This window comes from Prionailurus bengalensis, chromosome C2 (assembly GCF_016509475.1).
Source record: "Prionailurus bengalensis isolate Pbe53 chromosome C2, Fcat_Pben_1.1_paternal_pri, whole genome shotgun sequence".
In the NCBI taxonomy this organism is placed as follows: Eukaryota; Metazoa; Chordata; class Mammalia; order Carnivora; family Felidae; genus Prionailurus; species Prionailurus bengalensis.
The window spans coordinates 12,098,768-12,126,480 of NC_057350.1; the positions used below are offsets into that span (position 1 = coordinate 12,098,768).

At 45.9% G+C, this 27,713-nt stretch overlaps 1 protein-coding gene and 1 long non-coding RNA gene across 3 annotated transcripts in view; one reads left to right on the forward strand and one right to left on the reverse strand.

Annotated features, from left to right (window-relative positions):
• Window positions 1–1,231, reverse strand: part of IFNAR2 (interferon alpha and beta receptor subunit 2) — a 32,452-nt gene extending 31,221 nt beyond the window's left edge. The window contains exon 1 of one of the 2 annotated variants that reach the window (XM_043593710.1): window positions 948–1,231. The gene's annotated coding sequence lies outside the window, so the exon portion shown is untranslated. The remainder of the gene's footprint in view (window positions 1–947) is intronic. The other variant, XM_043593709.1, reaches the window with a different exon arrangement.
• On the forward strand, window positions 1,222–27,217 carry LOC122491226. The gene is made up of 2 exons (XR_006299305.1): window positions 1,222–1,653; window positions 26,633–27,217. It is a non-coding gene; the product is annotated as an uncharacterized LOC122491226 (long non-coding RNA).
• Window positions 27,218–27,713: the final 496 nt, after the last annotated feature.

Here is a 27,713-nt window from a genome sequence, read left to right on the forward strand (position 1 = left end):
GGGTGGGGCAGGGGGCGGCCTGAGGGTCTTAGTCCCCGGGGGACAGTCAGTAGGACGCCTCCAGGGCTCCCGGAGTCTGCACCTCCCGGCGGGCTCATCTGGCTCCGATCAGAGCCCTCTGGCGCGTTATACTAGCTTCTAAGACCTCTTCCCAAACAAAAGCAGGGACATCAAACAAATACTAAAAGAAAAAAAAAAATGAGGCGGCGTGTCTAGAGTCTTTCAACAACGCCGCCGCTCAACCTCCTAAGCGTGTTGAGGAATCGAACTCCTAACTGCACAGAACCGGCTGATCTCTCCGGGTTGAACTCCAGTATCGATTCGCACCGGGTTCCCCTAATTCCCCGGCCCCTCCCCACCCCCCGCAGCGAGCCCGCTCCTCTGTCTCCCCGCCCTCTCCTCCTCCCAGCTTCCAAGCGGTGAGTCTGGAAGGGCGCCGGACACGCCACCCCCGTCGCCCCTCGGTGACCCTCTCCCGCTAGGCCACAAAAGCTGGTTAATTCCAGGGGTTCTCTTGGCGGGGTGGGGGATGGAACTCGAGGCCCGAGAGGGTAGCCCAGTTTCGCAAGGTGGGTGGATCTTGAGGCGTGTGACCCTCACACTTCACCACGGCTCACATCTTGCAGCCGCGAGTGCCCGGGTGTCCCCGGCGCCGCGGGTGGGAAAGTGGGGCGCAGGGCCGGGTGCAAAGAAAGAAGGCTCCCGGGGGCGGCGAGGAACAGACGACGCGGGGCACAGCGGCCGGGGCCTGGCACGCCCTGCGCGGCGGCGGGGGGCTTGGGGGGGGGGGCGCCGGGAACCGGGCGGGGGGAGGAGGAGCAGGAGGAGGAGCCGGGGCAGGCGAGGAGCGTGCAGGGATTCCGGGAAGCGGCTGCAAGGTGGCGGCGTTTGCCGGGAGGTCAGGCGCACCCGCGGTCCCCATCCCCCGACCCCGCCAGCCCGTTTACCTCGGCAGGGTCGCCTCGCCGCTCCCCGCGGGGGTGCCGGCCTCCGAGCCACCCTCTGCGGCCGGCGCCCTCGCACCTCCGGACCGGGCTCGGGAGCCCCGCGGCCCGGATGCGCGCTGCGGGCGGCCCCGGCGGCAGTGACGGGGGGCGCCGGCGGGCCGAGGGGCTGCCCGCAGCCTCCGCCGGGGGAAGACACCGGGGTCGATCCGCGGGGTGGCGAAAAGTCCCCGCCGTGGGTGCGCGCGCCGAGCGCCGGCCTCCGGCCGCTAGGGGAGGTGGAGCGCGCGGGCCGGGGGCGGAGCCCGGGATCGGCCACTCGCCTGACGTGCGCGGAGCCAGCTCTTACCACTCCCCCCAGCGCCCTCCCCTCGGGGGCTGCGCGGGGCCCGGGGGCAAGGGGTGTGCGCTTTGGTTTCCTGCGGGATCCTCAGGGGCTACACCGGTGCTTGGCCCTGGGAACAAAGCCTCGCTAGCACCTTTTACTTACTCAGTAAAAGTGGGATGAATGAATGAGTGTACGAATGAAAGAGTGGATGGGTTCTCTCCTGGCTCCCGCGCCTGCCGGTTCTCGAAGCCACCCCGATCACAGTGCTCCCATCGATGACACAGGGATAAAAGTAGCCACCATCGAGCTGCAAAGGGTTGGTGTAGTTCCAGGTTGGAGCAGGCCTTTGCCGATGTTGTCAGTTCGCTTCCCTCCTCATCCGTGAGTCCTCCCCTCTGCGTTCCTGTTTCCCCAGTCCCCCACGGATCAAAGTGTTCAGGGTAGGAGAGGAAAGATAGTCCCCCGTTAGTTTGCGTATCTCTGGTTTATATTGGCGATTTTCAAAATAGAATATAAGGTAACTTTCAGGAAAATGTATGTATGCATGGAACATTAAAGCTACTCCTATAGAAATGTTGAAAATCCCCTCGAAGGAGAAGGAAAAGAAATACACGAACCCCGTAAGTTCTCATCGAGCATCCAACCTGACTTTCGGCTTTCTGGACTCTGAGGAAAGGGGGAGGAGGACGTTTCATAGTTTTTGTAGCCGAAAAAGGGGACATTTGCACCCGTCCAGTCAACTAATGTTTGCTGACCCTCCTCCCTACGATAGGCACCGAGGTGATCATGAGAGAATGTCAGTCTGCTTCATGTGTGACCCTCAGTCTTCAAGAGGAGAATTGTCACCAGCCCCATAAGACCTGAAGGGAACTCGCCACCGGGTCAGGGTCCCCACAGAAGACATTCAACATTGGAAATATGTTCTGCAGCAGTTTTAGAGAAGCTTCAGAAATAGTCCCTGACAGTGGGGGAAAGACAATACAGAACTCCATCCTTTTATAAAAACATAGTTATGAATATAAATATGCCCACAAATAGAAACATGACAAATAGAAATATATACAAATGTTAACAATGATTAATTATAGACTGGGCGGCTCAAGGTGATTTTTAGGTTCTTCTTTTCCCTTTCCAAATGTCTAATTTCCAAATATTTTTACTTATATAATCAGAAAAAAGATTTTATTGAACATTTTTTTAGTGTTCATTTTATTATTTTTGAGAGAGAGAGAGACACAGCATGAGTGGGGGAGGGGCAGAGAGAGAGGGAGACACAATCTGAAGCAGACTCCAGGCCCTGAGCTGTCAGCACAGAGCCCGACGCGGGGCTCGAACCCACAAACTGTGAGATCGTGACCTGAGCCGAAGTTGGACCCTTAACCGGCCGAGCCACCCAGGTGTCCCATGGAAAGAGATTTTAAAGAACAAACACAGTCTGTTCCAAGATGTAAAGTGCTTAGAAATTGTCACTCCACATTTCACAAGAGAAAAGCTGAGCCAACTGGAAATCTCTTTTTTTTTTCCTTAATTTTTTTTTTCAACGTTTATTTATTTTTGGGACAGAGAGAGACAGAGCATGAACGGGCGAGGGGCAGAGAGAGAGGGAGACACAGAATCGGAAACAGGCTCCAGGCTCTGAGCCATCAGCCCAGAGCCCGACGCGGGGCTCGAACTCACAGACCGCAAGATCGTGACCTGGCTGAAGTCGGACGCTTAACCGACTGCGCCACCCAGGCGCCCTGGGAAATCTCTTTGATCCAGTAGTGAATCTCTTCTTTGATCACAGCACAAACTGCAGCTGGAAACCCGGAGAGGCAGACCAATGTGGAGAGAGAATCGGTGTGCAGGGAGCAGGAGTCTTGGAAACCGTAGGAAAAGTTAAACTGCACTTGACTCCTGCTATTCCAAGGTTGTATCCTGTACAGTAAGCCAGCAATGGTAACTAAAGCACTTTGGTGAGTTTTGTGAGTCAGTTTAGCGCATTTTCAAACCTGGCAGGGTGGTCATGGGAACCCCTGACTCTGTAGTCAGGTCGGAGAGAAGGGTGGGTGGACCGGGAACCCAAAACTTGTGACTGGTATCTGAAGTGAGGGCAGTCTTAGAGGACTGAGCCTTACACCTGCCAAGTCTGATGTGAGTTCTGGGTACTTAGTGTCAGCGTTGAATTGAATTCTAGGACACCAGCTGGCATTCGAGTTGGTTGGTGTTGGGAGGAAAAATACAACAACAACAACAAAACAGATGAGTAATGTAAGTAGAGAGATGAAAATTCTAAGAAAGAGTCAAAAGGACATGCCAGAAATTTAAACAAAGCAAAACACTGTAACAGGAGTGAAGAACACTTTTCGCGGACCTATCAGTAGACTGGACATAGCCAAGGAAAGAATCAGTGAGTGTGAAGATACGTGGCTAGAAACTTCCCAAACTAGGGGCATCTGGATGGCTTAGCTGGTTAAGCATCCAGCTCTTGGCTGGGGCTCAGGTCATGATCTCACAGTTCGTGAATCTGAGCCCCGCCTAAAGCTCTGTGCTGGCAGCATGGAGCCTGCTTGGGATTTTCTCTGTCTCCTTCTCTGCACCTCCCCCTGCTCATGCACATACTCACCCTTGCTCTCTCAAAATAAATAAATAAATAAATAAAACTTAAAAATTAGAAACTTCCCAAACTAAAAAGTAAAAATCAATCGCTCAATAAAAAGGAACAGAGTGTCCAAGAAGTGGGGAACAATTACGAAAGGTATCACATTCTTAGTAGGAAAGGAATATCAGAAAGAGAAGAGTGAGAGAGGACGGAGTAGAAGTATTTGAAACGATAATGGCTGAGAATTTTCTAAAATTAGTGACAGACACCAAATCATAGACTCCGGAAGCTCAGACAATACTAAGAATAAATAATACCGACAAGTCTACATGCTGGCTTTTCGTATTCAAACTATAGGAAACCAAGGACAAAAAGAAAACCTTGAAAGAATCCAGAGGAATGAAACGTCTTACCTTACAGAGGAGCAAGGATAAGAATTTCACGTTATTTTTCTTCAGAAACCGCAAGCGAGAAGAGTGATGTAACATAAAAAAACACCCCAGCAGCCTGAAATTCTATATCCAGAAAAATCATCCTTCAAACAATAACGGAGAAATAAAGACTTTCTCAGGCAAACAAAAATGGAAGGTTTTGTTGCCAGTATACCTGCCTTGCAAGGAATGTTAAAATAAGTCCTTCAGAAAGAAAAAAAAAATAATATAGGTTGGACGCTTTTCCTGTCTAAAAATGGAAAGACTGCTAGAGAAGGAATAAGTAAAAGTAAAATAAAATCTTTTATTTTTCTTATTCCAAAGTGATTGAATAGATTATTATTTAAAATAATAACCATAGCATTGAATTGGGTGATTAGAGCTTATGGATAAATGAAACGTGTAATAATAAAGTTTACGAGGCATGGGGAGGAGGAATTGGAAACCTACTGTGGGTCGGCACCTGCACTACTCATGAAATGGTGTAGTGTTATCTTAAAGTGGATTTAGATTAGTTGTAAATGTATATTGAAAACTCTAGGGCGATCACTGATGATTACACTTCTTTTTAATAGATATACTAATGAAGGAAAGAAAAGGCAATCATATAAGAGGCTCAGTTAAAACTAGAGAAGGCAGAAAAGAGTAAAAGATTAAAGGGGCTCCTGGGTGGCTCAGTCAGTTAAGCATCCAGCTCTTGGTTTCTGCCCAGGTCATGATCTCGCAGTTTCATGGATTTGAGATCTATGTTGGGCTTTGCATTGGCAGCAAGGAGCCTGCTTGGGATTCTCTCTCTCTCTCTCTCTCTCTCTCTCTCTCTGTGTGTGTGTGTGTGTGTGTCTCTGCCCCTCCTGCTCACGCTGTCTCTGTCTCTCTTAAAAATAAGTAAATAAACTTAAATTTAAAAAAAATAGAAGATTAAAAAAAGAAACAAAGAACAAGTATAAATAGTAGAGTAGAAAGTAGCTACAAATATGTAGACCTTAACCCAACTATATGAATGATAACCTTAAGTGTGAATGGTCTAAATATGCCAATTAAAAGACAGAGACAGAGTGTGTAAAAAAGTAAGACCCAACGACATGTTATCTGCAAGAACTCTACTTTAAATATAAGGCACAGATAGATTAAATGCAAAGGGATGGAGAAATCTATGGCATGCCAACATTAATCAAAGGAAAGCTGGAGGAACTATGTCAATTTCAGAGTAGCAGATTTCTGAACAAAGAAAATTATCAGGGATAAACAGGACATTATATGATGATAAAGGGATCAATTCTCCAGGAAAACATAACAATCCTTAAGGTGTGGATGCCTAACAAAGTGTCAACAAAGTGTTAAAATATGTGAGGCAAAATTTGATAGAATTGCAATGAGAAATAGACACATCCATGATTATAGAGGCTTCATGACCCCCTTATCAGTAATCGACAGACCCAGTAGTCAGAGAATCAGTAAGCATATAGTTGAGCTGAGCAACATCACCAATCAACTGGCTCTGATTGACATTTGTAGAATATTTCATCCAACAACAGCAAAATGTACGTTATTCTTCATCTCGCATGGAACATTTGCCAAAATAGACTATATTCAGGGCTGTAAAACACACCGTAACAAATCTGAAAAAAATAGAAATCACACAAAGTATGCTGTCAGTTCACAATGGAATTAAACTCGAAATCACTAATAGAAAGATAGCTAGATAACCTTCAGATATTTGGAGGTTAAACAACACATTTCTAAATACCAAATGGGCCAAAGAAAAAGTCTTAGAAGAAATGAGAAAACATTTGGGCCAAAGAAGAAGGCTTAGAAGAAATTAGAAAACGTTTGGACTAAATGAAAGTGAAAATACAACTTATTGAAATTTGTGGGAAGCAGTGCAAAGAAGAAAGATATCAAATCAATAAGCTTCCACCTTAGGAAACTAGAGAGAGGAGATCAATATCAGCAAGGAGAGGAAAAGAATGAATAAATATGAGGACAGAAATCAATGAGATTGAAAACAGGAAATCAATAGAGACAATCAACACAACTAAAGCTGGTTCTTTGAAGAGATAAATAAAACTGATAAACTTCTAGCCAGGCTAACCAAACAACGACAACAACAACAACAAAGGATAAGACACTAATCACTACAATTAGAAATGAGAGAGGGACCAATCACTACTAATCCCATGGATATTAAAAGGATAATAAAGCACTATTCTGAATAATTTTCTATGCCCATAAATCTGATAACTTAGATGACTTAGACCAATTTTTTGAAAGACACAATCTATCAAAAGTCACACAAAGAGAAATAGATAATTGAAATCATTCTATAGCTGTTAAAGACATTGAATCAATAGTTGGTAATCTTCCAAAAAGAAAGCCCCAGGCCCAGATGGTTTCACTGTGCATTCTACCAAATATTTAAGGAAGAAATGGTGACAATTTCTTGCAAACTCTTCCAGATAAGTGAAGTAGAAGGAACACTTCCTAGCTCATTCTGTGAGGCCAGCATAACCCTAATACCCAAACTAGATAAAGACAATACAAGAAAATAAAACCACAGATCGATAGCTCGCGTGAATACAGAAGTGAGAATTCTCAACAAAATATTAACAAATCAAATCCAACTATGATTAAAAGAATTATAGACCATGTCCAAATGAGATTTATTCCAGTTATGTGAAGCTTGTACAATCTGCAAAAATCCACGTACTCTAAAATGAATATACGCTATCATATCAACAGGCTAAAGAAGAACAATCACATGATGATATCAATAGATGCAGAAAAAGCATTTAATAAAATCCAAAATTCATTCCTGACAAAAACTCTTAACACACTAGGAATAAAAGGGAACTTCCTTAACTTGATAGAGAACATCTACCAACAAGCCTACAGCTCACATTATAAAAACTGTATTCTCCCACCGTCGGGCACAAGGCAAGGGTGACTTCTCCCTCCCGCCTATTCAACACTGTGCCAGAAGTCCTACAAATAAGGAGAAGAAGGGTTACAGATTGGGAAGGGACAAATAAAATGGTGTCTGTTTGCAGATGGCATAATTATGTAGAAGATCCCAAAGAACTCACCAAAAAATCCCCAAACAGACAAACAAACAACCCTCCTGAGAGTCATAAGTGATTTTAACAAGGTTGCAGGATACTAGGTTAATATACAAAAGTCAACTGCTTCCTATGCACAACAATGAGCAATTGGAATTTCAAATTAAAAGCACAGTACCATTGGGGCCGTGTGGGTGGCTCAGTCGGTTAATCGTCCCTCAGGTCATGATCTTGTGGTTCATGAGTTCGGGCTCTGTGCTGACAGCTCAGAGCCTGGAGCCTGCTGTGGGTTCTGTGTCTCCCTCTCTCTCTGCCCCTCCCCTGCTCACGCTCTGTCTCTGCCTCTTAAAAATAAAGAAACATAAAAAAAAAATTGAAAAAACACATATTAAAAAAAAGCGCAGTACCATTTACATTGTCACCCCCAAAGTAAAATATTTTTCTAAGTGTAACAAAACATGCAGAAGATGTACATAAGGAAAACTACAAAATTGTGAAGCCAGAAAGTGAAAAAATATATATAAATAAATAAAGAGATATCTATATTCATGGATAGGAAGAATCGATATTGTTAAAATGTTAGTTCTTCCCAATTGGATTTGCATTCAGTCAAGTCTCAGCAGACTGTTTTGTGGACATCAAGAAAATGATTCTCAAGTTTATGTGCAAAGGCAAAAGGCTCAGATAGCCAACACATGGCTGAAGAAGACAGTCAGGAGACTGAAGCTAGCTGGCTTCGAGACTTACCATAAACCACAATAATCAAGACAGTGTGATTTTGGTAAAAGAACAGACAAGTAGATCAATGAAACAGAACAAAGAGTCCAGAGAAAGACCCACACAAATATAGTCGCCTGATCTTTGCCAAAGCTGCAGAGACAGTTCAACGGAGAAAGATAGTCTTTCCAACAGATGGTACTGAAACAGCTGAATACACACACACACACACACACACACACACACACACAGAAAGAAAAGAAAGGAAAAGAAAGAAAAAAAGAAGGAAAAGAAAAAAGAAGCTAAATACAGACCTCGCACTTTTCACAAAAATTAACTCAAAGTAGATCATAGGCCTACATATGTGACATGCAAAACTCTAAAACTTTTATAAGATAACATAGGAGAAAATTAGATGACCCTAGGTTTGCCAGTGAATTTTAAATACAACACCAAAGATACAATCTACAAAAGAAAAAATTGGTAAGTTGGACCTCATTCAAATTAAAAACTTCTGGGGCGCGTGGGTGGCTCAGTCGGTTAAGCGTCCGACTTCAGCTCAGGTCATGATCTCACAGTTCCTGAGTTTGAGCCCCACATCAGGCTCTGTGCTGACAGTTCAGAGCCTGGAGCCTGCTTCCGATTCTGTGTTCCCTCTCCCTCTGTCACTCCCCTGCTCATGCTCTGTATCTCTCTCTCCCTCTCAAAAATAAATAAACGTTTAAAAAAAATTAAAAACTTCTGCTCTGCAAAAGGCACTGTTAAGATCATGAAAAGACCAGGTACAGGCTGGGAGTAAATATTCGCAAAACTTATCTAATAAAGGATTTGTATCCAAATGTACAAAGGACTCTTAAAACGTGATAAGAGAACAACCAAATTACAAAGGAGGCAAAGATCTGAACCCACACCTCATAAAAAACGATAGGTAGATGACAAGGAAGCACATAAAGTTCTCAAAATCATTTGTTGGCAATGAATGGCAAATTACAACAGCAATGAGGTACCACTGTATACCTATTAGAATGGCTAAAGTCCCAAACACTGGCAACCCGAAATGCTGGAGCAGTAGGAGTCATTCCTTGTAGGTGGGAGTACAGCACAGTAGAATCACTTTGGAAGACAGTTGGGCAGTTCCTACAAAGCTAAACGTACTCTTACGTCGTATGATCCAGCAAACATGAACTTTACTACGATGAGTTGAAATCTTGTGGTCACGCAAAAATCGACGGGAGCTTTATCGCGGAAGCCACCAAGATTTCCTTCCACAGGTGAACGTATTAGCAAATGGCGGCCACATCCGTACGATGAGATATTATTCAGTCATAAAAAGAAATAAGCTAATCAAGACAAAAAGTCATGGAGGGATCTAAATTTACAAACCTGTCAGCCTGAAAAAGCTACATGCTGGGTGATTCCAATGACCTGACATTCTGGAAAAGGCAAGACTATAGACACAGTAAAAAGATCAGTGGTTTCCGGTGTTTGGGTAGGGAAGAAAAAGTGGACCACAGGGGACTTGGGGGCGCTGTAACTATCCTACGCGATACTATAGTGGTGGCTACGTGACATTATACATTTGTCAAAACCCGTAGAATTGGGTAACACAAAGAGCGAATCCCAATGTAAACTTTACACTTTAATAATATTGTATCACTATTGGCTCATCAATTGTAACACGTATCACGCCAATACAAGATGTTAACAATAAGGGAAACTGTATGGAGGAGAAGGGTTATATGGGAAATCTCTGTACTATATGCTGTATTTTTCTGTAAAGAAAGTCTACTACATTCTTAAAAATGCACCTTTGTTTATTCACTCAGAAATACATATTGGGCACCCACCCATGTTAACTATGGTTGTGTGTTTTGGAGGTAGCACAGTGTATTACACAGGCCAAGTTCTGCTCTCTGGTGGGGCTTATATAACTAGTGGGTGGAGGGGGGCTGGGGGTGCAGACACAGACCATAAGCAAACAAGATAATTTCAGAGTGATGTGAGGACAAAGCAACAGGTGGTAAGCCGGAGGGGGCCTGGGAGAGCTACGGGGGACAAGCTGGTCTGGGAGGGCCTCCCTCAGCTAAGAACATCTGGGCTGAGACCTGAACAACGGGAAGTCTGAGGTTAAGAGTTCCTAGAGGGCCAGGCTGGAAGAAGAGCTAAGCCCAAAAGCCCCCGGGCCAGGAACCAGCCAAAGAAGGAAAGGGAAGAGCAAGTCTAGTGTGGAATCACGGGTGACCGTATCGAGGGCTGGAGCAATGCGCTGGCTACTGGATTCGTGAATTGACATGGGAAAGGCTGAGAGAAAAATGGTGTAAGGGTAGAGGATGGAAATCTAACATTCTGCCTTGTACTGTTAAGTTTGACAGGCCCACTGATGCTAAGGCAGGTAGAGTCCTAAAGTTGCTAGGTGGGACGGAGCAAGACAGGGACCATGCTGGTGAGTGATGGGGGAGCCGTGGAAACCCATCGAGGGGAAATAGGGGGCATCCGTGAGGACAATCTTGCGTGGAGCGTCAGAGCATGCCGGAGAGTGAGGGTTGCACCCACACGGGAGTAGGGGGCAGTGTGAGGTACAAAAGGGGTGAGGAAGGAATTCTCCTGGGGACAGCCCAGGTGGCTTGAGGAGGGCATTCATGCTGAGAAAGGGGGGAGGGGCAGGGGAGATTGGAGATTGGTTACATACTACAGGGGGGATCAGCCATACTATCAATCTATCAAGGCTAATGGGAGCTAAGGTTCTGTTGGAGAAACAGGTAGTGAGAGGGAGAGACTAGAATCAACTCTGCGGTGTTGGATTGGAATTGGAGGCGTTGATGTGAACTCATGGTTTTCTCTAGATGGATGGGTAGACCCATAGAAAGATAGATATAGACATAAAATGTAAATAGGTATAATAATATAATAGACACAATAGAATATATAAAAGATAATATGTACAATGTAAAATGTGCACATGTGAATGTAAATATTTATAAGTAATATAAGTATGTGTGAGGCTATATATTTTTGTATATAATGGAACTATATAGGGGCGCCTGGGTGGCCCCGTCGGTTAAGTGTCCAACTTCAGCTCAGGTCATGATCTCACGGTTCGTCTCACAGAGCCGCATCGGGCTCTGTGCTGACAGCTCGGGGCTGGAGCCTGTTTGGGATTCTGTGTCTCCCTCTCTCTCTGCCCCTCCCCTGCCCATGCTTGCTCGCTCTCTCTCTCACTCTCTCTCTCTCTCTCTCAAAAATAAATATTAAAAATAAATATATATAATTATAGAATGAATATATCTATATCTATATCTATATCTATATCTGTATCTATCTATCTAACTCTGCCCTCTGAGATATGAATGCATACATGTATGTGTGTATTTCCTCCCCTAGCTCTGCCCTCTGAGGGGCTTGGTGACATTCCAATAGTGATAGGCATACCTAGTTCCTCGATCTTTGATTCGAAATATAATTACCCAGTAAAAGAAACTGGTTCCTTGGAGATTCCAGGGTAGGGGCAGGGAAGGCAGGTCTGGAACACCTTATGCAGGAAAGCAAGGAAGCTGTCAAAGAATGATAGGGGCATGTCGAAGGGACTGGCCCAAACAAGGACAATGGGAGTATCAAAATAAATAATGCCAGTAATGGATTATAACCCACTTAATAAAAAGGGACATCATGAGTCCACACTGGTGTTTTCCTTGTTTTATATTGAGTAAGTTGAAAGTTTGATGAAGAGTAGGATGTTTACCTCCTTTCAAAGCATGTCCCCACAAAACATACTTATTTTTTTTTAATTTTTTAAAATGTTTTATTTATTTTTGAGACAGAGAAGAGACAGAGCATGAACAGGGGAGGGTCAGAGAGAGGGAGACACAGAATCCGAAACAGGCTCCAGGCTCCGAGCTGTCAGCACAGTGCCCGATGCGGGGCTTGAACTCACGGACCGCGAGATCATGACCTGAGCCGAAGTCGGCCACCCAACCGACCGAGCCACCCAGGCGCCCCAAAACATACTTATTAATTACAAAGGTGAAAAGAGTAACTTTACAGTGGCCTATGTTGTCAGAGTTCATTTTAAATCAGATGATGTAATTGAACACTGTCAATGTTGGGACAACACTGCATAAATTGCATATGGCTCAGCAGGGAGCAATGTCTTCATCAGACAGCAGACCACATCTGCGATGCTCCTGCCAAAGGTGTATAACCAAATATAATGATATTCTAGAAGATAATTGGCCAGTAGTCTTCTAAAGTCATGAAGGTCAAGGTCATGAAGGTCAAAGTCGAAGGAAAACTTCAAGACTAAAGGAGATTAAAGAGACATGACAACTAAAAGCAATTTGTGACTGAACTGGGTCCTTTTTACCGAGAGGACTTGACTGGGGACCCCTGAAGGAGGTCCAGGGATTAGATGGTATTAACTCATTAAAGTTAATTTCCTTATCGTGAATGTTGTATTATAGTCATGTGGAAGAGTGTCCTTGCTCCTAGGAAGTAAACATGAAAGTATTTAGGGGTGATGGGCCACAGGAAATGACTCAGAAAAAAAGCTCTTTGTCCCATAGTTCAACTTTTCTGTACCTTTGTGACTGTTTAAAAGTAAAAATGTATTGAAGACGTACAAAGAAGGTGGTGAGGTATACAGTTTTTGGCGTTGGCGTAAAGGTATAGTCTGGGATTCTAAATTTGCACATCGTCAGCATAGAGCTGGAGTATTAAGTCATCAGATGTGTCGGGTCACCTAGAGAACAGATGGAGAAGAGGGCTGAGGACTGGCCCTGAGTCTCGCCAATGTCTAGACATCCAGGAGAGAAGCGAGGCAAGGGAACTGCCATGCATGGTCAGTTGGATGGTAGGAGACCAAGAGATTGGATGTCATGGAAGTGGAGGGAAGAGACTTTCTCAATCAACTCTGTTGACCGTGGCTGATAGATTGAACCCGATGAAGGAGTGACCATTGGGCTTTGCAACTCAGAGGCTGCCAGGAACCTCTTGCCAAGAGCTGTCTCAGTGGAGTCCCGTTAGAGAGTGTGGCAGCCTGAAGAATGGTCCCCCCCTCAACCCAAAGACATCCATCCCCTGAACTCCAGAATTTCTGACTATGTTACCTTAGATAGTAAAATGGATTTTGCAGATGTGATTAAGGATCTTGAGATGGACAGATTATCCTGGATTATTTGCATGAGCCCAAGGTAATCACAAGATCCACATAAGAGAGAGGCAGGCGGGTCAGAATCAGAAGAGAAAGATCGAAGTACAGAGGGAGGGGCCATGTCCTTGAAGACAGAGGATACGGCATGCAGGTGGCCTTCAGAAGCTAGAAGAGGCAAGGACACGGATTTCTTGCTGCAGTCCAGAAGGAAGGGAGCTCTGTCCTTGATTTTAGGCCTTTTGACCTCCCAAACTGTAAACTAATACATTTATGTTATCTTAAGCCACTAAGATTGTGATACTTCCTTTTCGCAGCAGCCAGAAACTGCGAGAGAGAAATACGTATCTAGAAAGAGAGATAGGGTTGGGAACAAACACGGAAGGTGAGAGAGCAGCTTTGGAAAAGTTTTGGTGGGAAGTGAGCAGAGAAGTGAGGTGGGAGCCAGGATGGCCCCTGGGGACACAGGTGAATAGTTTTATTTTTACTCTTTAAAATAAATGATTTATTTTTTTTTAGAGCAGCTGCAGATTCACAGAACAGTTGAGTGGAAAGCAGAGCGTCCCCATATCACTCCTTCCCCGAGTTTCCCCTGTTAACATCTTGCACTAGTGTGGGACATTTGTTACAATGGAGCTATACCGACACATGATTATCAACGAAAGTCCACCCTTTACATTAAGGTTCACTCTTGGTGTTGTACATTCCCTGAGTTTTGACAAAAGAATAAAGCCCTGCATCCACCATTGCGGCATCTAGCTGCCCCTCTTGTGCCCTGTGCCCCGCTTGTCATTCTCTTTTTCTCCTCTCTAACCCTGGCAACTATTAACCTTTTTACCGCCTCCATAGTTTTGCTTTATCCGTCGTGACATATAGTTGGAATCATACAGCACATAGCCCTTGATAGCCCCTTTCTTTTTAGTGCCGGATAATATTCCATTGTAAACGTGTACCACAGTTTGTTCATCCACTCACCTATCGAAGGACTTCTTAGTTGCTTCCAAGTTTGGGCAGTTATGAATAAAGCCTCTATAGACATCTGTGTGCAGGTTTTGGTGTGAACAACTCATCTGGGTTTGTATCAAGGGGTGCAGTCGTTGGATCATATTTTAAGAGTATGTTTCGTTTTGTAAGAAACTGCCAAGCTGCCTTCCAAGGTGGGCGTACCATTTTGCATTGCGACCAGCAGTGAATGAACGCCCCCTGCCCTTGTCAGCTTTGGGTGGTGTCCGTGTTTTGAATTTTTGTCACTCCAGTTGGTGCGTGGTGGTATCTCACCGTTGTGTGAAGGGGTGGGTGGTGTTGTTTTTTTTTAAAGTTTTTATTTAAATTCCAGTTAGCTAGCATCCAGTGTAATGTTAGTTTCAGGCATACAATGCAGTGATCCAGCAGGTCCATACAGCACCCGGTGCTCACCATAACAAGTGCCCTCCTTGATCCCCATCATCTGTCCCCTATTTCACCCATCCCTTCACTCCCTGTCTCTCCGGTAAAAGGGTGGGAGATTACCAGGCATGTTCACAGTCTATTGAGGATGATCTTCTAGAGTGACAAGTTGATAATGGGGAAACAAGGAGATAAAGGCAAGAGTGAAGTTGTTCAGATGGGAGGGGGATCCCAAACACTGACGGGGCTGGTTTGGGGTAGAGGCAGGGACCTTTTGTCCTTTGCAGCAGGACAAAGGAAGGCAAAAAGAGTGGGTAGATTTGAAAACGGAAGGGAAGGATGTATCTGACAGCCTCGGCACTCTGCAGGAAGCCGTATGGCAACATTTCTGCTAATGAGCTGAACAGAAAGGGTCTTGAAGGAGGTCTGTGGAGCAGGAACATTCTAGACGGGAAATACCCTGGTAGATCAAAGTCTTCATGATGGGAGGTGACCGAGTGAAGGCATTTCTCTGGGCTGGAGAGAGTACTAGTGGGTTTGATCCTTCTCTTCATAAATGCAGAATCCTGTGCCTTCCAACTCTTCTCGGGATCAATGGAAAGAAAACCGAATCAGGAGCCTGCAGGACAGGATCTGGCCTCAACTCTGGCATGAACAGTTTCATTAGTCAAGTTTACTTCTGGGGTGAAATGTTCAGCTCGAGCTTCCTCTTGGCAGCTCGTGGCTGAGGTTGTAGATGGCTGTGCCCATTATAAGCCATGAACTCTTCCTCAAACTTGCATGTGTGAGGACAGTGTGGGCCAATTCCCCTGTCCCCATCCCCCCGAGTCTCAAACTGAGAAACCATAGTTCAACCGCACCGAGTTTTTTTTCTCTCTGCAGCTGCCTTCTGTGGCCCAGGCAGGTGGAAGGAAATGGGCCATGGAGGGGCGGCTTCTTCCGGCTCAGCTGCAAAATGTCTCTGATAATAGTTCCGGGTGTTCCAGCCTTGGCATTTGGGCCATTTTCTGGCCCTGGGTGACAAAGAGGCCCTGCCTCCATCACACCCAACCTCAACTCAGAGACTAAGCCATATGCACATGACCTCTGATTCTCAGAATTAGTCATTTCCTTCCTCTTCAACTCTCTTTTTAGGCTAGCATCATTCTCTAGGACTTGGCTCTGTTCATGCCCTCACCCTACTAGGGTCTTTATGAGTGAGGTGTCAGGGTCCTGGGGCTGCTGCAGTGCTCTGGAGCCCAGATCATCCTCCAAGATTTCTTGAGAAATGGGTGTCACCGGGGCTTGAAGGGAAAGGAAGAAGGAAGTAATGGGATTTGAGACAGCATTCTTATCCAGAACAGGCCAGCGGACCAAGTGATTGCTAAAGTCTCTTGAGCCAATACGATGGCAGTGAGTTAATTTTACCTATGTGTTATTGAATCTCAGCCAGTGAGTCACTATGGAAATGTGGATTCATTTTTTAAAATCCCTCAACCTCACTGTTTTCTCGTGTACCTTGACTCTCTCAATGTTGCGGTCAGCGCAGACCCCGACGCAGGATTCTGTCTCACGAATGGTGAGATCACGACCGGAGCTGAAATCAAGAGTCGGACGCTTAAGTGACTGAGCCTCGCAGGCGCCCCAGAGCTGATGGATTTCTGGAAGACCCTAGGATTTTCTAGAGGAGTGGCTCAGGAAGGCAGGCAGCTCGTGTGAGGGTGGCAAGAGCCTATCAAACTGCCTTGACTGGATCCTAGGTCCTGGCGTAAGTGCTGGGGAGCGATAGTGTTTTTGGGTATGACAACGCTCCAACTCCCCTGATCTCACCAGAGAGGATTTAGTCAATGTCCCCCAGAGTGAAAGCTGTAAGGAACTCTAAGGTGAATGCTAAGGAGCCCCCATGAATGACATGAATGTCCTTGTAAGAAGAGAAAGAGTCTCTCCGGGAGCCGATTGGCCAACACATTGATCTTGGACTTCAAGCCTCCACAGCCATGAGAAATAAACATCTGTTGTCTCAGCCACCCAGTCTAGGGTATTTTGTTATAGCAGCCCAAGCAGACTGAGACGGTATGGTTTTAATGCAATTGACTTTTCTAGAGTTGTCACTGTTGTGTAAATTAGATTGCACTGTTTCCTTCCAAACGTAACCACCAGTTCTTCATTCTAGAAAAATTGCACACCAGTAACACCACTCCTGGTATCTGAGCCAACAACAGATCATTCCTATATCAGACTGGGTGCTCATGGTGGTCTAGAGCAGGAAATGATCACAGGCCAGTTTAAGATCAGCAGATTCACTCTTCACTGTGTCCAGCGAAGGTGAGACCAGAAGGGCAGAGGGCGGGGCTGAGGCTCTTGTCGTAGCTCAGATGTGATGGGGCCCTGGACCAGGACGTCTATGGGTCAGAAACGTGAGGTCCCTTGAGGAAAGAGAACTTGTGCCTCCAGACCGCCTTCGGACTTCAGCTGCAACGTCAACTCTTCCCTAGGCTTCCTGCTTGCCGGCCTCTCCAATCTTGCGAACTAGTTCCTTAAAAGAAATCCGTCTCTCTCTGCGTATCCCGTTGGCTCTGTTTCTCTGGACAGCCCTGCGAACAGAGGACACATCAAGGAAGGAGCAGACGTTGGGGGGGGGGGTGGAGGAAATGGCGAGCCCAGCTTGGGGTACAGAGGGTTCTAGGTACAAGGGTTTGAAGACGTTTCCTGCGGCTAGTTGGTTCTATGCACCCAGAGTGAAGAAGGTTGAGCGCAAGGGAGGATCTGGAGACCGACAGTGTACAATTGGCAACTGTCCTTTGGCATTTAGGGGACAGTGGAGGAAAACGAACCCGTGGATGAATCGGAAAAGGAGCGGTCAGGGAGGTGACAGCTTCTAAGAAAAAAGGGTTCATGGAGGAAGTGGTTGACAGAGTCAAAGGGTGCCAAAAGGCCAGGAAAATTAAATGCCAGCGGTGGTGGGTGACTTGGTGGAGGAGGGCAGGTTTTGTGCAATGGAGAGGGCGAAAGTCAGGTGGCCGTGGGTGGCCTGAGGACCGAGACTCAGATTGTAGGGGATGTGTTTGCAACATCTTTCGCTAGTGTTGCTGCTGGAAGGGTTTTGGGGGAAGAGAGGTCTTGCTTCATTTCCTGCCCCACCTCTCCCCCCCCTCCCCCCCCCCCAGGAGAGCCTTGGGTATGTTTAAATGCAGGGGCACAGGAGTCAGTGGCATTGGGGAAGAGAGGAAATAGGAAACAGGGGTAAGAGAGTTCAAGGTCTGAGTGGGTAAGAGTGGTATCTGATCACTGCAGATATTTTCAGACGAGGCTTTTCTAACAAATGGCCATTTCGACTTACATTTTGGAAGTTTTCCAAGGTGGTGAGGTTGCCCTGAGGAAATCAGTCACTGCCTCTTTGGTGCTATCCGGAATCCAGCTGCCTTCCCAGCCACGGAGGGAATACACACATCCTTTTTTTTTTTTTTTTTAATGCTTATTTATTTTTGAGGGGGTGGGGTGGTAGCCGGGGGAGGGACAGAGGGAGAGGGAGACAGAGGATCCAAAGTGGGCTCTGGGCTGACAGCAGAGAGCCTGATGTGGGGCTTGAACTCAAGAACGGCGAGATCAGGAGCTGAAGTCGGAGGCTTAACAAACTGAGCCCCCCAGGTGCCCCTTTAGTGGTTTTTAATTCGGGGTCTTTGGGACTCTAGTTTTTCCTTATAATATTAAATTGCTAAGGAGAATCCCTCCAGTTGCTGGTGGCTGTCACTCATCCCATTTGAGCTACATAATACTTATCAGGTGAACAGACCATTGAGGATGGCAGAAGAGTAAGGTGGCCACCTGGGCCCTGGTACACACACCTTATTCAGTCGAACACTAATCTAAGTGTTGCTGTGATGGGAGTTTGCAGATGTGATTCAGGTCCCAAACCAGTGGATCTTAAGAGAACTTGACCTAATCGCACAAGCCCTTTTATCTCTGGGGCCAGAGTCAGAGATTTAAAGGTGCAGTGAGGGGCGCCTGGGTGGCGCAGTCGGTTAAGCGTCCGACTTCAGCCAGGTCACGATCTCGCAGTCCGTGAGTTCGAGCCCCGCGTCAGGCTCTGGGCTGATGGCTCAGAGCCTGGAGCCTGTTTCTGATTCTGTGTCTCCCTCTCTCTCTGCCCCTCCCCCGTTCATGCTCTGTCTCTCTCTGTCCCAAAAATAAATAAACGTTGAAAAAAAAATTAAAAAAAATAAAAAATAAAAAATAAAGGTGCGGTGAAATCTCCCGACTAGCTTTGTAGAGGAAAGCGGTCATGCGGCGGACAGGGCCATGTGACAGGTGGCCTACAGAAGCTAAGAACGCCTGGCCGACAGCTATCCAGAAAGTAGAGCTTCTGACCTCCAACCACTAGCAATCGATTTCGGCCAACGACCAGTGAGCTTGCCAGGAGACCCCAGCCTCAGACGGGCTGGCTGCCTGTCCAGCGGCTTGAGCCGGCCTGGGGAGACCCTGAGCAGGGAACTCAGCTACCGCCTGTCCAGACTTCTAACCTACGGAACTTTGGGGTGATAGATCGGTGTTGTGTTAAGCCACTAAATTTGTGGCAATTTGTTACACGGCAGGACAAAACAAACTCACCCATGATCTTTTCTCCTACTTTTCCTTGATGAGCTTTTAGGTTATTTCCAGATTCCCCCCCCCCCCCCCCCCCCAGTAATCTCTACCATCAACGTAGGGCTTGAATTTACAACCCTGAGATCAAGAGTCACATGCCCCACTGACCGAGCCAGCCAGGCACCCGCAGGTTTTTCTGACTGAGAGCAGTCCCGCTGCAAACGTTCTTGTATATTTTGCCTGATTTACAGGTGCAGGAGCTTCAGGTATGTTTCTAAGAGTGAAATTGTTGAATCGCAGGGTATGTGGCTATTTCGCTTTAGGCGGCCGTGCTAAACTTTCCCCCAGTGTTCTCACATCAGTTTATATGCCCACCGGCAAACGTGCAAAATATTTCTGTTTATAGTAGCTTCTATCTCAGTGGCGTCTGGTCAAGAAGGTCTGGTTTGTGTGATATTCATTCTCCGAAGTTTGTTTAGGGCCTTTTCACGGCTTGGTATATGATCAATTTTTGTAAATGTTTCATATGTGATTGAAACAACGCATTTTTAAAGCTTTGGATACGTAACCCTGTACGTATGTTTAGGTGACATTCAAACCTTTTATATTTTTTGCCCGAGGTTTTGTTTGTTTATTTGGCCCATCCTTCACTGAGAATGGTGTGTTAAAATCTCCTATCGTGAAGGTGGAGTTGAGCAATTTCCCCCATATGTCTATCAAAAATTTTAAGTTGAAGTATGATTAACATACAGTGTTATATTGGTTTCAGGTGTACAACATAATGATTCAGTAATTCTGTCCATACTCAGTGCTCATCACGATAAATGTGGTCACCATCTCTCACTATATGTTATTACAATATTATTGACTATATTCCCTATGCTGTCTTTGTTATCTCTGTGACTTATTGATTTTGTAACTGGAAGTTTGTACCTCTTAATCCCCTCTACCTATTTCATGCACCCCCCCCCCCCGCCACCTACCTCCCCTCTGGCAACCACCAGTCTGTTTCCTGTGTTTAAGAGTCTGTTTTTTGGTTTGTTCCTTTTTTCTCTGTCTTATCGGGGTTTTTTGCTTCATATAATATTGAGGAATTAAAACTTTTATAATTAAAAAAAATTTTTTTTAGTGTCTCTTATTTATTTTTTGAGAGAGAGAGAGAGAGAGACAGAGTATGAGCGGGCGAGGGGCAGAGAGAGAAGGAACACAGAATCAGAAGCAGGCTCCGGGCTCTGAGCTGTCAGCACAGAGCCTGACGTGGGGCTTGAGCCCATGAACCACAAGATCATGACCTGAACGGAAGTCAGACGCCCAACCACCTGAGCCACCCAGGTGCCCCAAACCTTTATAATTTTTAGAAATCCTTCTTATCCGTAATAATACTTTCTGATTTATTTCATATTGCGTGACTGACCATCCATCTTGACTTGCTTAAGACAGTCCCAGTTTATTTCTCTTTTCCAGCTGTAATTTTTTTTTAGGTTTATTTATTTATTTTGAGAGAGAGAGAGAACCAACCAGCAGGGGAGATCAGAGAGTGAAAGAGGGAGAGAGAGAGAGAGAGAGAGAGAGAGAGAGAGAGAGAATCCCAAGCAGGCTCCATGCTGCCAGCACAGAGCCTGATGTGGGGCTCGATCCTGCCAACCACGAGATCATGACCTGAGCCAAGATCAAGTGAGTCAGAGGCTTGACCGACTGAGCCACACAGGTGCCCCCCTCCTGCTGTCATTCTTAAGAATACCTTTTGTTCTCAAAGATATGCTGCTTTAGACAATAAATTATGTATGGTTATTCTAATCTTATATGATATTAATATTGTTATATACAAGCTGTCTTTTGGCTAGCATTTGCCTGGTCTGTCTTTTTCCATGCTTTTGCCTTCAATCTTTGTGTGGTCTCATGTTGCAGGTATTCAGATATTATAAGACAGCATACATCTTGATTTTGTTCCCACTCAATCAGCAATCTGTATCTTTCACTTGGTGCATTTTGTTCATTTACGTTTATTGCAGTTATTACTATATTTGGGATGTTTCTTCTGTCTTAAGCAGGGCTGGGGCTAGTGTGGTGAGGCAAACATGCTTCCCAGGCACAAAATTCAAGGAGGCACTCACTCGGGATCAGACGAGTTCAAGGTCGGCACCTGAGAGTGAGTGCTTCTTTAAGTTTTGCACCCTGGGAACCATCCGGTGTCCCAGTTTGGCTCTTCATTTATTACTCATTTTGTCCCACCTTTGTAATGTCTTTATTAGAATTTGTTTCCTCCATCAAATAAGACGAATACTTAGCACACTCTCATAGTTCTTGGTGCACTTCATTTCTAACACCATCTTATTGATATTTAGAGCAATGTTGCCCAGTACGAAGCCACTCACCACACGTGGCTATGGAGCCTTTGAATTGAGACAGGCTCTGAGTGCGAAACATACACTGGATTTTGAAGAGTTAGCATGTGACGGGGTAAAAGATCTCATGAACAGCTTTTAAAAATTAATTATATGTTAGGGGTGCCTGGGTGGCTCAGTCGGCTAAGCATCGGCTCGGGTCATGATCTCACAGTTTGTGGGTTCGAGCCCCACATTGGGCTCTGTCCAGACAGCTCAGAGCCTGGAGCCTGCTCTGGATTCTGTGTCCCCCTCTCTTTCTCTGCTCCTCCCCCACTCCTGCTCTGTCTCTGTCTCTCAAAAAAAAAACAGTAAAAAAATTAATTCTATGTTGAAATTATATTATTTTGGACACAATGGGTTAAATAAACATATTATTAAAATTAATTTCACCTGCTTCTAATTTTTAACTGTGGTTTCAGTTGAAAGTCAACTATGTGGCTCACGTGGCATTTCTGTTGGACAGTTCTCATCTAGACTTCTGGGTAACTATAAATGTGTTTTCTTTCCTGTTCTTAGGCTAAGACAACAACTGACTTTTCTAAGGTATTCAGTCACTTGTATTTCTATGTTTCTTGCAGCAACTCCTTTTTTTTGTTGTTTCTGCTTTTTAACGTTTATTTATTTTTGAGACAGAGAGAGACAGAGCATGAACAGGGGAGCGGCAGAGAGAGAGGGAGACACAGTATCTGAAACAGGCTCCAGGCTCCAAGCTGTCGGCACAGAGCCTGACGCGGGGCTGGAACTCACAGACTGCAAGATCATGACCTGAGCCAAAACCAAGAGTTGGACGCTCAACTGACCCAGCCATCCAGGCGCCCTGATAGTTGCATATTTTAAAATGCTTTTATTTATTTATTTAGTACAAATGAGGGAGGGACAGAGGGAGAGGGGGACAGAGAATCCGAAGCTGACTCTGTGCGGACAGCAGAGACCCCGATGTGGGGCTCAAACTCACAAACCGTGAGATCGTGACCTGAGCTGAAGTTGGACGCTTAACCGACTGAGCCACCCATGTTAGCACTTACACATAAATCATCCATGTTTCTTTGCTTTCCTCTAATGGTTTCCTTTTTTTTTTTTTTTTTTTTGGCCCTTCTTTTAAAGAAGTTCCTCAGGCTGGATTTCCAATTCACCGACTTGTTCTTGAATTGCATCCAGTCTGCTATTTATTTCCATCAACGTGTCTTTACTTCAACTATTTATGTATTTTTATGTCATATGCTCAGTTCCTTTTTTATGTTGTTTTATTATTGTTTCATTTCCCCTTCGTCCTTTCTTTTTTTTAAAGATTTTATTTTTAAATTTTCTTCTTAATGTTAATTTATTTTTTGAGAGAGAGAGGCAGAGCATGAGCAGGGGAGGGCAGAGAAACACAGAACCTGGAGTAAGGCTCCAGGCTCTGATCTGTCTACACAGAGACTGATGTGGGGCTCGAACTCATGAACTGTGAGATCATGACCTGAGCCGAACTTTAGACGTTTAACTCACTGAGCCACCCAGCCTCCCTAAAGATTTTTTTTTAAGTTTATTTCTATTTTGAGAGAAAGAGTACAAGCAGGGGAGGGACAGAGAGAGAGGGAGAGAGAGAGAGAGAGAGAGAGAGAGAGAGAGAGAGAGAATCCCAAGCAGGCTCCATGCTGTCAGCACAGAGCCCAATGAGAGGCTCAATCTCATGAACTATGAGATCATGACCTGAGCCAAAATCAAGAGTGAGACACTTAATCGACTGGGCCACCCGGGTACCCCTCCCCTATTTCTTAATGATTTATCAGGTCAAGGTTTTAAATATAATTTATTTTTTTAATTTACATCCAAGTTAGTTAGCATCTAGTGCAACAATGATTTCAGGAGCAGATTCCTTAATGCCCCTTCCCCATTTATGCCATCCCCCCTCCCATAACCCCCTGTTTTTATATTATTTTTGCTTCCCTTCCCTTGTGTTCATCTGTTCTGTGTCTTAAAGTCCTCATATGAGTGACGTCATATGCTTTCTGTCTTTCTCTGAATGACTAATTTCACTTAGCATAATACCCTCCAGTTCCATCCACGGAGTTGCAAATGGCAAGATTTCATTCTTTTTGATTGCTGAGTAATACTCCATTGTATATTTATATACCACATCTTCTATCCATTCATCCATCGATGGACATGTGGGCGCTTTCCATACTTTGGCTGTTGTCGATAGTGCTGCTACAAACACGGGGGTACGTGTGTCCCTTCGAAACAGCACACCCGTATCCCGTGGATAAATACCTACTAGTGCAATTGCTGGGCCGTAGGGTAGTTCTGTTTTTAGTGTTCTGAGGAGCCTCCCTACTGTTTTCCAGAGTGGCTGCACCAGCTTGCGTTCCCCCCCACAATGCAAAAGAGATCCTCTTTCTCCGCATCCTCGCCAACATCTGTTGTTGCCTGAGTTGCTCACGTGAGCCATTCTGACAGATGTGAGGTAGTATCTCGGTGTGGTTTTGATTTGTATTTCCCTATCAGGCTAATTTTCACGCCTTGGACTTACAAACATTTCTGCTTCCAATGGACTCTGTAACCTAGTTTTTTGTTGTTATTTCCTTGCTTGTTCGTCTTGAAAATGGTCGTGCCTCTCTAATGCTTTTTGCTACTTTGACCTGTGAGCTCATTTTCCATGGCGGGGCTGCGGGGCACTGGTGTCTCTCTGAGACAGTGCCTAGGCTACCACTGTCCCAGGGAGATAAGGTGGTGGGTGCATCAGTCCCTGCAGTCACTCCATACTCAGCAAGACAAACTCCTCAGGTTGGCTCCCCATCCTTTGCCCCAGGGAGAAACTATTCAGGAAGCGTTTTAGATTGGGATTCCTATGGGATGGAGGTTTGAAAAGGGAGCTGTCAGAGAAGGGACTCAACTGTGTGTGTGTGTGTGTGTGTGTGTGTGTGTCCCTACTTGTTTTTCTTAACTCCTCACAAGCACAGAACTACTGAGATTTTTCTCCCGGGGACAACTAGACCACAGGTCTTAGCATGGGTCTTAGCAGGGTTAGCATGGGTCTAGGGAAGTCACTGTTTGTCCCTGACATTGGTTGGGGAGGAATAAGCTCAGAGCCCATGGTTTCTGTTCTGAGTGTTTCCATAGACCGCCTGCCAACTCCTGCCTCTGGCCAAATCCCGCCCCCCCGCCCCCCCCCCCATTCCTTTCACAACCACGTTCCCCCAGGGCTTTTGCATAATTTTATCACTTTTCTCCTGGGTTTATCTCTGGGAAAATCGGCACTCTTGCTGGGTCAGCATCTGAAACTAAAACTGGAATCCATGTATTGGCTATGTCCTGCGTGTCCACTCTGCTAGGTACTGTGCTGGGAGCCACAGGACCCTCACCGAAGGAGGCTGGCTCATTCCTCATCCCACAGGGCTGCTTTCAGACCAGCAAAGAAAGACATTCAATAAAGAGCTGCACAACCAAGTAATTCATAACAATGATGATCAGTTCTGGAAAGGGACAGACTAGGAGCCATGAGAATGTATGGGAGCGCTCATCCTAGGGAAGGCTTCCTGAAAGATGTGATATTCGAACCAACACTAGATAACTAGGGAAATGTTAGCATTAGCCACTGGCGGGGGTGGGGTGGGGGGGGGGAGGTTGGTGGGGGAGGAGAAGAGAAGGAGCATTTGTTAAGGTGGGGGTGTCTTAGGATTTTTTTGTTTTTGCTTGTGTGATTAAAATTTAAATGAATTGCTTGTGTAATTATGGAGTAAAGATTTGGTTAACAGAATAAAATGTTCTTTGTTAAAAAACAGCGATTAGAGGGGTGCCTGGGTGGCTCAGTCGGTTAAGCATCTGACTTCGGCTCAGGTCATGATCTCTCAGTCTGTGAGTTCGAGCCCCGCGTTGGGCTCTGGGCTGACAGCTCAGGGCCTGGAGCCTGCTTTGGATTCTGTGTCTCCCTCTCTCTCTGCCCCTCCCCCGCTAACTCTCTCTCTCTCTCTCTCTCTCTCTCTCAAAAATATATAATAAAACATTAAAAAAAACTTTAAGAAAATAGTGATGAGATGGTTTATTTATTTCATGAGCAGAAGCAGTAAGTGTATATTTTTTCACCGATAAGTGTCAAACATGTTTCTTGGCACCAAAACTGTTATTTGAAGCGACAAAAGAGTTATCATAGCAGCCAGTATGTAGGGTGTCATGGACGAGTGACAGAAGGTGGCTCAAGTAACTCAGCAAGGGTGAGCGATGCTGAAGAGACGTCTTCCTCACCGGCAGTGGTGAGGGTTTGGGGGCCGCATTCTGAGAGCAGCGGGAGGGACGCATGGGCCAGGTTGAGCCGGAGTGTGGGAGGACTGAAGCTGTTGTTTTAGAAGAGGATTCCAGTTGCTAAGGACGAGGACGCGGAAGCACTAAAAGGCTGCTGATGCGGCCTCCGCTCCATCAGCGTGACGACCCCAATCTGCCCAATCACACATTTCCCACGCCACCTCCCCATGACTGCCTGTTGCCTAGACAGACTATATAGAACAGAAAGGGAAAAGGACCCAGGAGGGGACGTGCCCATTGAGGTTTCGTAGAGGAAGCGGAGCTGGCAAAGGAAGCTGAGAGGTGGCCAGAGAGACGGAAGAAATGCCAGGACTGTGTGGCGTCAGGTGGGAGCCGAGAGAAGGGTGTGCTTTAGGAAGAAGAGGGAAACAGATTGCGTTGGACGATGTCAAGATGTCAAGCAGAGGACCAGAGTGTGTCTGTTGCATTTTAGAGCCTGGAGATCGGTGAGGATCTTGGCAACGCTGGGTCAGCGGAGTGTGGGCAAGAAGCGTAAGCCGGGGGGCGGGGGAGGTGGGTGGACCAATGGGGGGAGGTGAAGACAGCAAGGGGGGCTCTGTGCGCCTTCCTACGTATGTGCACCCACGTATGTCCAGACGTGATGGCTCCACGTTCTGGATTTTTCTAGCATGGCACCCTTGAAAAAAGAAAATGTAATTCTTTCTCACGAAGGTAATTCACAAAAAAACACACTTATGTAGACTTGAACTTTGTGATTTTCACATAAATCGTGTACATCAGAACAATTATCAAGTTAGGACCCCTTGTCGTGGTTTTTAGTTGAGAAAGTGTTGTTTTTTTCTTTTGTTTTCAAGACACAAATCCAACTCGTGCTGAATAGTCTAGGAGCCCGGCTATTTCTCTGTAAACTCCTGACACACCGAGGACCGAGCTGCGACTTGGTGGGAAATTCCTGAAGCGGGTTCCCACATGTTTGGAGCCGTGACCCATAAGCGGGCAAGAGCATCTGTGTGGAAGAGAAAAGAATGATCCTGGCCTGAGGGTTTCTGAGGTGACTGGTAGGAGGGTGAGTCACTCCAGTACTGGAGGCCCCTTCCTACCCAGGCCCCCGGGATGCAGGAGGAAGGACGGCTGGATTGAACAGCAACGAGGAAAAAAGTTGGCCAAGTGAAGAAACTGCTCAGCTTTCACTGAGTCATCATCTGGCAGAGTCCGACACGTCTGTGGGGGCTGGATCTCTTCTGTATTTCTCGGTCTGGAGTTTCTTGAGTTGCTCCATTCTGTAAATTCTGTGTCTGAGTCACTGGACATGATTGATTTCCTCTGCCCTGCATTTACAGCTTTACTTATTTAATGGCTGTTTGGAAGTAAAAGTTACACACAGCACATGCATGCACACACACACGGACACACACCAAGTAAATCAGTACTTACCCTTACCATGTGCTCTGCCTGTTCTATTCTCTATTCTATTCTATTCCATTCCATTTCATTCTTTCTCTTCTCTTCTCTTCTCTTCTCTTCTCTTCTCTTCCTTTCCTTCTTTCTCTTTAATGCTGTATGAGACTCACCAAAGTGATTTCATGACCCACTAATAGGCTCCAAACTGCAGTTGGGAAAACACTGATTTGGAGAGAGGCACAGGAAACCCAAGGCCACCGTAAGCAAAAAGGTGATTCAAATCAAAATCTTCTTAGGGTCAGATTAGCCATGCAGCGAGGGGCCCTTTCCTGCCAGCTGTCCTGGCAGGCTGCGAGGCCCTGTGTCTCCGCGTTCCTACGTGGGGAGGTGGCTGTGTGTCATGTGTCCGAGCCGCAGCCCGGGCTGTGGCCCCATCTGAGCCAAACACACCCTGCCTCTGGCCCGCTCTGTTTTAAAGCCCCACTTCGGGACTTCCTGTGCCTCCCTCTAAGCCAGTGTCTTCCAAAGGGCAGC